This window comes from Lynx canadensis, chromosome D1 (genome assembly GCF_007474595.2).
Source record: "Lynx canadensis isolate LIC74 chromosome D1, mLynCan4.pri.v2, whole genome shotgun sequence".
In the NCBI taxonomy this organism is placed as follows: domain Eukaryota; kingdom Metazoa; phylum Chordata; class Mammalia; order Carnivora; family Felidae; genus Lynx; species Lynx canadensis.
Window position 1 is genome coordinate 12505102 of NC_044312.2, and position 11088 is coordinate 12516189.

Genomic DNA, 11088 nt, shown 5'->3' on the forward strand with positions numbered 1-11088 from the left:
CTCCAAAGCTTCCAAAACTATGAAGAATAATTTAGGTGTTGTTTTAGCCACACAGTTTTGTGGTACGTGTTATGGCCAACCCTAGGAAATTAATCCACATATAAATCAATCGTATTCCTAGGCAGTAATAATGACCAATTGAAATTATCAGTAACAATTCTATTATGCACTAACATATAAATAACACACAGATATAAAAGATTCTTATGGACAACACTATGAAGTGTTAAAGGACATAAAGGAACACTATGAAGTGTTAAAGGACATAAAGGAAGGCATGAATAAATAGAATAGTAGTAATGTTTATTAATGGGGGAATATAACCAGTAGTATTTACCAGCACTTCCTACCCCCTACCATTATGTGGACAGTTTCTTCTTTATATTATAGTTGCACTTTTACTTTTGTTGTTTCTTTTAAACTTGGATTGGGCCTCCAGAGTGACCTCTCCAAACGCCAATTTCTGTGCTAATGCACAAAAGGTGTCAGTTCACTGGGGAACTGCCCCCTATGTGGAATGCTACATGAATTTGAGGGGCATCCTTGCACAGGGACCATGCTAATCTTCTCTGTGTCGTTCTAATTTTGTCCGTGTGTTGCCCAAAGTGAGCACTATCGTTGCACCTTTACAATTTTTTTTAAGTTTGTTTTTTTATTTACTTATTTTGGAGAGAGGGATGGGAGGGAGGTCATCCTTATTTCCATATCTTGAACTATTTATAAATTTTCCCTCTTCAGTAAAATGCTGTAGAATTTTGGAAGATAGTTTTTGAAAAGATAAATGCTCTTTTCTATTTCAAGTATTTTGGGGAGTTTTTATCATAATAACTATTATAAATGAATATAAATAACCTTATCAAATGCTTTTGTGCATCTATGAAAATAAGCATTAATTTTTCTTAAATCCCTTATTGGGATTTCAGTGAATTACATTGATAGATATTTTATTTTTAAAAGATCCTGAGAGAAATCACATTTGGTCACAAGGTCACGATTACTTCACTTTATAAGGGAAATTTATTTATTTATTTATTTGAAAAACCTGGGGTATAAAAGTGAACTCTCATTAAGTAATATGTTACTTAATTTCAATAGGAAGATACTTTAAATATTTTTAGCATCAAAATGACATCCATTTTTACTATAATGATACCAAATACCATTAAAATACGCAATTACTTCAGTAGTTAAAATTCATTTTGGGAATATACCTGGCAAGGCATTTTTCTCTATATTAATTATATAATAGTTCTTATCTCCTCTCATCAAGGAATTTTCTTTTTAAACTATTACACATTTACCCTTAGGAATATGCTAACAAAAGAGGTGTTATACATGATTCTCAACATTTGTGTAATTCAAACTTTAAGGGGAAAAAAGAAATCCAAGAATTAAAAAATAGAGCAAAAGAACTTTGTGGAAACAAGGCAAATGGTACCACACTCACTGCAAAGGTTGGCAAATAGGGGCAATCAGTTCTGAGATTATGTGTGCTGTAAACCAGCACATGTGCCCTGAAATGAGAGGCACCAATTAGAGGGTTCATCTCATGGATGCCACACCTGCTGCCAAGAGGTCCTAAATTGAAAATAGCCCTTATAAAACCAACTTTAAATATCCCTAATCAAGTTTGGATTCTTATAACCCGAGTGGTTGTTCATCACTGTTAGAGGTGTCTTATCTTACACACTGATAGATTTGGCTAATGTTTTACTTAGGACTTCCATATACCTATGTTCCCAAGTTAAATAAGCCAGTAATTGTCTTTTAATTGTATGGTCTTTATCAGCTTTGGCATAGGTTTCATAGGATAATTGCAGGTTTTCCCTTCGTTTTCTAAAACAACTTGTGTAAGATAGGATCATCTCTTCTATAAAAAGTTTGATAACTGTCACTTGCAAAAACCATCTAATCTAGTGCTTGCTTAGAGAATAAAGTCTTTAAATACCATGTGTATTTTCTTAATGCTTACTGTTCTAAGCTTTTTATTTCTCCCTTAGAGAAGTAAAATTATGGAATTTTATGTTTTTCCAAAAATGTATCATTTCCCTTAGCTTTCAAGTTTGTTGGTTAATAGGTTTATAACATTCTCTCTTAGCTTCCTGGAATGTGTGTGTGTGTGTATGTGTGTGTGGTGTTGTGTGTGTGTGTGTGTGTGCTGTGTGTTGTGTGTATTCTCATTCTGTAGTTCATTAAGACTGCCAATCAATTTTTAAGAACATTTTTTTTAGTCTTTTCACAAAAACCTTATTTTAGTTTTGTTAATACTCCCTATGGCATAGTAAAAAATATATTGGTTTCTGTCCCTGGTTCTTGATACAAAGTTCCTAAAACTTTGGAAACTTCAAATTTCTTGAGTGATATAAGTGCTTTTTAAGACATTTTTTTCTTAATGTTTATTCATTTTTGAGAGACAGAGAGAAACAGAGCGTGAGCTGGGGAGCATCAGAAGAAAGGGGGGAGACAGGATCTGAAGTAGGCTCCAGGCTCTGAGCTGTCAGCACAGAGCCTGATGAGGGGGCTAGAACTCACAAACCGTGACATCATGACCTGAGCCGAAGTCAGACTCTTAACTGACTGAGCCACTCCAGGTGCCCTGAGTGTTTTTATTCATAATGAGACCCCTTTAGACCACAACTGAGCTTATGATAACAAGATGATTCAGGGTAAGGCCCATAGATAGCCTCAGGATGAAGACTAGTCACCACAAAGCCTGAACACATGATTAAAGAGTGGGAGCTTACAGTCCTCCTGGGGAGGGAAAGGGCTGAAGACTGAGTTATAAAAACTCCTGAACACATTTGTAGAGCTTCTGGGCCTGGTGAACACATCAGAGTGCTGAAAGGGTGGTACATCCAGAGAGGGCATACAAACTCTGATCTTCCTTCTCATACTTTGTTCTGTGCATTTTCTACAATTTGTTCTTACTTGTATCCTTCATAATAAATAGGTAATAGTAAAGTGCTTTCCTGAGTTCTGTGAGGGGAAATCAAAATAAGGGAATAATCAAGTAAGGGGGGAGGGTTGTTGTACAAACTCCCAAATGTATACTGGTTGGTCAGAAATACAGGTGGCCCTCGAGACTTGTAACTAGTATGTGATGTGGGAGCTGCCTTGGACTAAACCTTAACCTGTGGGGTCTGTGCTAAACTCTGGACAATCAGTGCTAGAATTGAATTGTCAGACACCTAGTTGGTGTTGGAGAAGAGATTGGTATGTGGGTGAATGACATATTTGGTGTCAGAATAAAACCATACACTCTCCATTGCTTTTTTGGTTCTCTATTGATCCTGTTTTTTTGTTTTTTGTTTTTGTTTTTTCTGACTTGCCTTGTTGGGAATGTCTTCTCTGATTTCTTAAATTCAAGAGTTATGTAATTAAAACTTCCCCCTTTTAAATGTATTCAAGGTAAATTTCCTTCTAATTTTGTTTAGAGGTAGTTACAAATTCTGACATATATCAATTTTGTTGTCATCTAAACTAAACCATATTAACATCATACTTAATGGAGCAAGGTGCAATGGATCTAAGACCAGGTGGAAGTCTAGAATGTCTGTTCTTACTCATCTTACTGACAGTAAACTTGAGATTTAGGAGCAAGGCTGAGAGAGATTCCAAAACATGCAAAGCCTGCTGAAGCTGTGGAAAGGGTAAGAAAGGCTGAGCAACATTACTTGGAAGCAGTCCAAGCATTCAACCAAATTCACTGCAGTGGCCTGCCAAAGTGAGGGAGATGCAGAGACAGGGGAGGACTGAGAGAAATCCTTCCAAAGCTCTTCAGGCTGCATTCATCTAGTGTTTATCAGTGATCTCCAAAGGTTAGAGATGAAGCCCCTGGCTACAGAGGATTCTATTAAGGGGCAATAACCTGAGAGTGAGACTGGAGAGCCAGCAGAAATCCCGAGAGACCCAAGAAGCTAGCATCATGAAACAGAAATTAATGGCTGGTTTCTAAAGCATGGAGGGATCTATGGAGTCTTATGCATGATCAAGACCAGCCTGTATTAGAGAGAAATCTCTGATCCTGCCCTCAACATTTCTAAAGCAAGTGATGAATGGACTGAAGCTTAAGGTGTAGCAAAGCCCTGGGGTGTCTGGATGATTCAGGTGGTTAAGCATCCGACTCTTGGTTTTGGCTCATGTGAGTTAGAGCCCCAAGTTGGGTTTGTGTTGACAGTGTGGAGCCTGCTTGGGATTTTCTGTTTCTCTCTCCTCTCTCCCCGCCTGTACAGTCATTCTCTCTCTCATAAACAACAAACAAAAAAGGTGTAACAAAGCCCAGATATGGCTCAACTACAGATTAAATTGACTCAATCCTGCATTCTGGTAACTTGACAGAAGGAGCATTGCCCTTTTAGAGAGGGAGTAAATATAATTTATTTCAATATCTACATTTATTTATACAAAATATCTGATACAGAATAAAAAATTACAAGTCACATAAGGGAGACTCAAGAAGGTCTGTTTGTTGGAATCATTAGATAGGTATTTTAACATAACCATGGCAAATACACTAAAGAATATAGGGGAAGAAAATTGGACAATGTGAATAGATGAGGGAATTTCAGCAGAAAGGTATAAATTATTAGAGAACCAATTATTTTGATGGAACTAATAGATGGGAAATGTTAAAAAATGAAAAAAATAATGCAGACATGAAAACTTATTTGGAATTATAGCAGACTGGACTTAGAAGAAGAAAAGAATGGCAAACTTGAAGACAAGCCAATAGCAATTATACAAAATAAAAAACCAAAATAAGAAAGCAAAAAAACCCAAGAGAGTATCTAAGATCTGTGGGGCAGTATCATCTGACCAGTATACAATTAGAGGACTAAAAAAAGAAAACAGATATTGGCAATAAATATCTCTGAAGGGATAGTGACTGAAAACTTTCTAAAACTGATGAAGTACTTCAACTCATAGAAATAAACAGCTCAAAAATCTCCCAGGAAAACAAAGACTTCCTTAGCCAGGCATATCATGGTCAAACTGTTGAGAAGCGAAGATGTCAAGTCTTATAACAGCCCCCCAGAAAGACACACTACATACAAGGTGTTATTAGGTCTCCTGAGAAACACAATCTATAAGAACACAATCTAGGGGCGCCTGGGTGGCGCAGGTCGGTTAAGCGTCCGACTTCAGCCAGGTCACGATTTCAACGGTCCGTGAGTTCGAGCCCCGCGTCGGCTCTGGGCTGATGGCTCAGGAGCCTGGAGCCTGTTTCCGATTCTGTGTCTCCCTCGCTCTCTGCCCCTCCCCCGTTCATGCTCTGTCTCTCTCTGTCCCAAAAATAAATAAACGTGGAAAAAAAAAAATTTAAAAAAAAACAAAAAAAAAAAAAAAGAACACAATCTATAAGAAACACAATCTATATACAGTGTAGAGTTTATAGCAAAAATAGATAACTGGATAACAGCACACAAAGGGTAACAGGGAGTAAAATAGAATGAGACTGCTAAGGTTCCTACATTAATCATGAAGTAGCATATTCCTAGAAAATAGACTGATAAATTAAAGATTCACTTTAGAGGCGCATGGGTGGCCTCAGTTGGGAGAGCGTCCAACTTCAGCTCAGGTCATGATCTCACAGTTTTTGAGTTCAAGCCACAAGTCGGGCTCTGTGCTGACAGCCTCAGAGCCTGGAACCTGCTTCGGGTTCCATGTCTCCCTCTCTCTCTGCCCCTCCACTACTCATGCTCTGTCTCTCTCTCAAAAATAAACAAACATTAAAAAAAATTTACTTTATAGAGTAGGTGTGAACAATTTCTTTTGTTATAAAGGATCAGATGATAGATATTTAAGGCTCTACAGGCCAGAGTGTCTCTCTCACAAGTATTCAACTGCTCTGGTGTTGTAGTGCAATGTGCGACAACCATAGATCATATGTAAACAATAAAATTTTATTTAGAAAAACAACTGGGGGCCACTTTTGGCCTGTAGACCACAGTTGTTATAGATGAGCAACCACTGATTTCTAAAATAAAGAGACATAGCCTAGAAATTTAATGAATCATGCAAAGACTTGCAAATGAATGTTCATAGCAGCATTATTCCTAATGACTTCACAACGGGAGACAATCTAAATGTCTGTTACCTGGAGAATGTGGTATAGAAAAAAATGTGGTATTCTATACAGTGAAAATAGTATTCAGCAGTAAACAGGAATGTACTGCTTACACATCCTAGGACCCGGCTGAACCTCAAACTACTGTGCTCAGTCAGTGAAAGAAGGCAGACACTGGAAATCACCTTATTCCATGATTCCACTTGAAATATGAAAAATTTGAAATGTCCAGAAAGGCAAAGCTATAGAGACAGAAACTACATCAGTGGTCGCTGGGGTGGGGATGAAGATGAGAGGAGAATTGGAGATTAACGGCAAATGGGCATGAGGGATTATCTTGGATATCTAGCATAATGTATGGAGAAAATTGAATCACTATGTTATACACCTGAAAACAAATTTAACATTGTGTGTCAGTTATATTCAAGTTGAATAAAAAGTCTAAAAAATAAAAACAAAATAAAGAGGGATAAGCCCCTTCAAGAAGAGATGAGATATACAAACCATTTTATCTTTGATGGAGCACAGAAAAAAGGGAAGATAGAATGATAGAAAAAGGAAAAAAGAAAATTGTTTAAAGACCAAATGTGGGCTAGTGTGCTAATTGGAAATAGTTGGACCTATCAGAAATGAGCAGGCCACAGTCACCCACAAGCTCATCCTCATGGCTCTTCACAGGTGTTCATGAGGAGGACTGAGGTCTGAGCATGGAGACTGAGACGGGTACCACTATTTGGTGCAGACCTGAAGCAGATACCGGCAGCTGCTGAAGGGTAAGCACAAAGCCTTGTAGACTTCTCTTCCAACCCTTAAGCAAAAGCCTTTAACTGCTTGAGGAAAGGCTAACAACTCTTTAGCTCCCAGGGCCCAGGCAAAACTTCATTGTTGAGAAAGAAGGTTAGAAATACAACGTCTGCCTTGGAAGATAGACAGGTAGCTTCCCTGTTCCCAGGACACAAGCAAAGCTCCACGGCTGCAAAGACAGGACTTAAAGGAATAAGCTCTCTACTTCTAGGGAAGGGGCAGGAAGCCACATTGGAGCCAGGGTCTACACTGATAGCAAGTCAAGTTCTGCTACCTCTGCGAGTAGGGCAGGAAACTCCTGCCCAAGACCAGCCATGGATCCAAGCTGAGAGAGTGGTTGCCACGAGGAGGAGGAACAGGAACTCAGAAAGTCTCTCTCAAAGACTCAGGCTCACAGCACTTCCCTAAGACTGGGCTGGACCAGGAAACCGAGAAATCTCTCATGCCTCCACTGCAGGCTTGATACCCAGTAACAAAGGCACAACATCAGCCTGTAACTGGGTAAAGGGAAAACACAATGACATTGGCCTCAAAGATGGCTGAGAGCACAGGGGGCAGCAGGAATTCTGAGCAAAGACCTTCTTAACTCTCAGCCCCCACCTGAAGCATAGGGCAACAAAGATTTGAATCTAGAGGTGCACTCAAGGTTGATAACACAACCAAGAAAATGTTATTATGATGGTGCTACGATAGCAACAGTGCTCCATCTTTCTGTATCCCAGCTTGAAGTGGAATTTGAAACTGGATTGGACCTCAAAAGGACTGGTTACCCAACTGGAAAAAGCTATTCGCTTTTCCCAACAGATACACCAATATTTCCAGACTGTCCCTTTGTTTACTATCTATAGTGGTTTACACTCTGGGGCAATGCACCCTAGTAAGATTCAAGAAGGGACAGGGATCATCAGGGAGAGATGGGTCATGTTGAAAAGGGACTCTGAAACCTCACTTTAGTAGGCAGATCCATTTTATAAAAGACTATTTATGGAAGTTGAGTATGTGGAATAGAAAGCTATTTTGTAAAACCTTTATTCCTTTTCACCCTTTGGAAAGGCTTGTAGTCACCAGGGTTTCCTGTACCCAAGCTTGAAGCTATCTACAGGATTTATCTGTAGGATTAAGAGTATTTTTTTTTCAAGAGTCAGACTGCCACACTTCACAGGCTGTGGGACTTTGGACAGGTGCATTAAGTTTCTAGTGTCTCAATTTTCTGTATTGTAAAATGAGGACTGTGATGGAATTAATCATATAGGGTTGTTGTGAGCATTAAGTGAGATGGCCCATGTAAAGTGCTTAGCAAATGAGTGCTGCTCAATGTATGTTGCACAATCGGTGCTGCTCAATGTATGTTAGTTATAATAATTCTCCACCATGAGGGTAATAAAGTCCTTGCATCATTCTTGAAGTCAGAATGAAAAGAAGAAGATAGAAGTCAAGGATATTGTGCAGACAAAATCAACTTGGGGACTCATTGAATACAGGAAAATGACTCTGCATTTTGGGGACTCCCAAATCCTGCAGAATGATGTGTCAGTGGTACACTTGAAAGCATGCATCTGGTCTGTAAAGGTTTGGCTCCAGCCCATTCCATTTGGGGATTGCAAGCTAAGTCACTACTTTTTCAGTTAAAGCCAGAATCCAGATAATTATGTGAAAACTCCTTAATTTTTATACTCTTAAAAATATGGAGGAAATAAAACATGACTGTGAGATGCAAATTTGCAACCTCTGTGTAGGACCTTAGAGTTCACTGCTGTGGAACTCATTAAATGCCCCATAGTGCCTTGCACATTTTTAAGGGTTCTCATTAAAAACTGGTTGAATAAATGGATTTTCGATCACAGTGTTTTACATAAAGCATACATATCAATACTATCTGGTTTTTTAAGTTTCAAATTTATAAAGGTATTTGAAGAAAGGAATTTTAAAACATAGTATTGTGTGATATTTAACACTTTAAGATTAGAGATGCAAGCAAACAACATTATAAACAAATTATGTAGGCTGAACCCCAGGCAGAATTGTTCAAGGAAGTGGTAACCTTTTCAGTCAGTATATGTTACTTCTATTTTTTTCTATAAGAAATAGATAATACATTATCTTGTTATATAGATAATAAGCCATCTAATTTTCCTCTTGATTCCTCTTCTGATGTCCCATTTTTTTTTCTGACCTACAAGACAGCTTCAAAAATGTTTAGTATTTGCTGCTCAGACTCCATATCATATTCTTTTTTCTTGTTAGGGCTGCCTTTACCATGCTTTCTTCTCCACCTGCTTATAGAAAGCTTTCCTAATGACCGGTAGCCTCTACATTTGTGAGCTCCTGAGGTAGGAACTCGCTGGGGCACTTGGGTGGCTCAGTTGGTTAAGTGTCTGACTTCTGCTCAGGTCATGAACTCTTGGTTTGTGGGTTCAAACCCCACACAGGCTCTGTGCTGACTGACACTTTGGATTCTGTGTCTCCGTCTCTCTCTGCCCCTCCCCTACTCATTCTGTCTCTCCCTTTCTCCCTCCCTCTCTCTCAAAATAAATAAACATTAAAAAAGATTAGAGTGGAACTCACCATAAAGTCTGAGTTCCAGTTAGCCAGGAGACAAAAACATAACCTGGAAGAGGGTATGCAAGGTGTTGAAACAATCTTGTACAAATCACAAAGGTAGCAAAATCAAATTATGTTTGGGAATGATAGTGGTGTAGGGTGATTAAGGAAAAGGTGAAGAGGCAGGAGATGAAGCTGGAAAGTTGGTTTTCAGGATACAATGCCCAGTCCTTCAGACGTCATCCCTAAGCATTTCCAGACTGAAATGCCTCCCTCCCACAGAGATGAAGACACATCCAAAACCCCTCCCGACCTTTGAATGAAAGAGATGTAGGTTTAAATACATGCTATGTAACGTATGAGCTACTTCACCATAGGAAAGTTGTTTAAAACCTTTAGGTCCCAGTCTTCTCATCTGCAAAGTGGGAATCAAGTATGTTTACCTGAGAGAGATGTTTTGAGGACTTAATTACATGCAAAGTGGTTTTTCTGTTTGTTTGCTTTTTAACCAAGAGAGAGCAAAAGAGAGAAGGTGCACATACATGCACAAATGGGGAGGGGAGGGGCAGAGGGAGAGAGAGAATCTCAAGCAGGCTCCATGCCCAGTACGTGCTGGGCACAGAGCCTGACACAGAGCTCAGTCTCACCAATGGTGAGATCATGACTTGAGCTGAAGTCAGGAGCCAGTCACTTAATCAACTGAGCCACCTATGCGCCCCTTAATATACTTAATACAGTACTTGGCATCTAAAAAGGGTAACTAGTAGTAATATAGTTGTGTTCCAAATACAAAATTTCTTTGAGTTCCCTGAATGTGCTACACTCCTGCTCAAGTGCATATTTTGGTAGATGTGATTTCTACCTGGTGTCTCTCTAAGCCTTCTCTGACTTTCCTCCTTCTACCTCCGATTGTCTTTTATTTTAATTCCAGTATAGTTAACACACAGTGTTTTATTTACCTCTGATTGCTTTTGATGGTTCTCTGCTCAGCAGAGAGGTTGCTTAATCCACTGTTTTCCCCTGGGGGGATCCATAGACAGGAATCAAAGGAGAATTGAACATAGATGGAAAAAAGATTCCGTCTTTATTTTCACCAATGTCTCACTAAAATTCACTATTTAAAAAAAATGAATAGACAGTAAAGTACCATAGTATTAGCAATATCTAACATTCAAATTATTAGAAATCACAAATGTTTCATATCATGTCACAATTGTTGCAGTTATCATGAAATAGCATTTACTCTCACTAGTCCTTTGAAATTACAGTAGTTGTTAGACCTAACGGTAGATATTTTTATTTCATGTGGTAGATAGGAAGGATGTATATTTCTACATATTTTAAAATACTTTTAAAACTATAATTCCATAGAATTGGTTTTCTTATAATCCTATATATTTTAATTCAGGCATTTGGTAACATTTAATAACAGAAAAGGTTTGTAGATTATGAAAGGGTTCTATGGCACACACAAAAAAGATTAAGAACCCCTGTCTTAGCATTTACTATAGTATACTATGCACTATTAGATAAATATACTGTTTTCAGTTAAAGTTAGCCTTCAGGTTCAAATTTACATTCTGGGCAAACCTTCTCTTAGTCTCACTTAACGCCATCATATTCCTCCATCAAAAGGAAGACAGCACACACTTTCTTTTAGTTGTAGACAATTAGTG

The 11088-nt window shown here is 38.5% G+C and overlaps 1 non-coding gene across 1 annotated transcript; it reads right to left on the bottom strand.

Moving 5' to 3' along the window:
- Nucleotides 1-506: 506 nt before the first annotated feature.
- LOC115526594 lies at nucleotides 507-613 on the bottom strand. Its single transcript, XR_003972653.1, has one exon. It is a non-coding gene; the product is annotated as a U6 spliceosomal RNA (small nuclear RNA).
- Nucleotides 614-11088: the final 10475 nt, after the last annotated feature.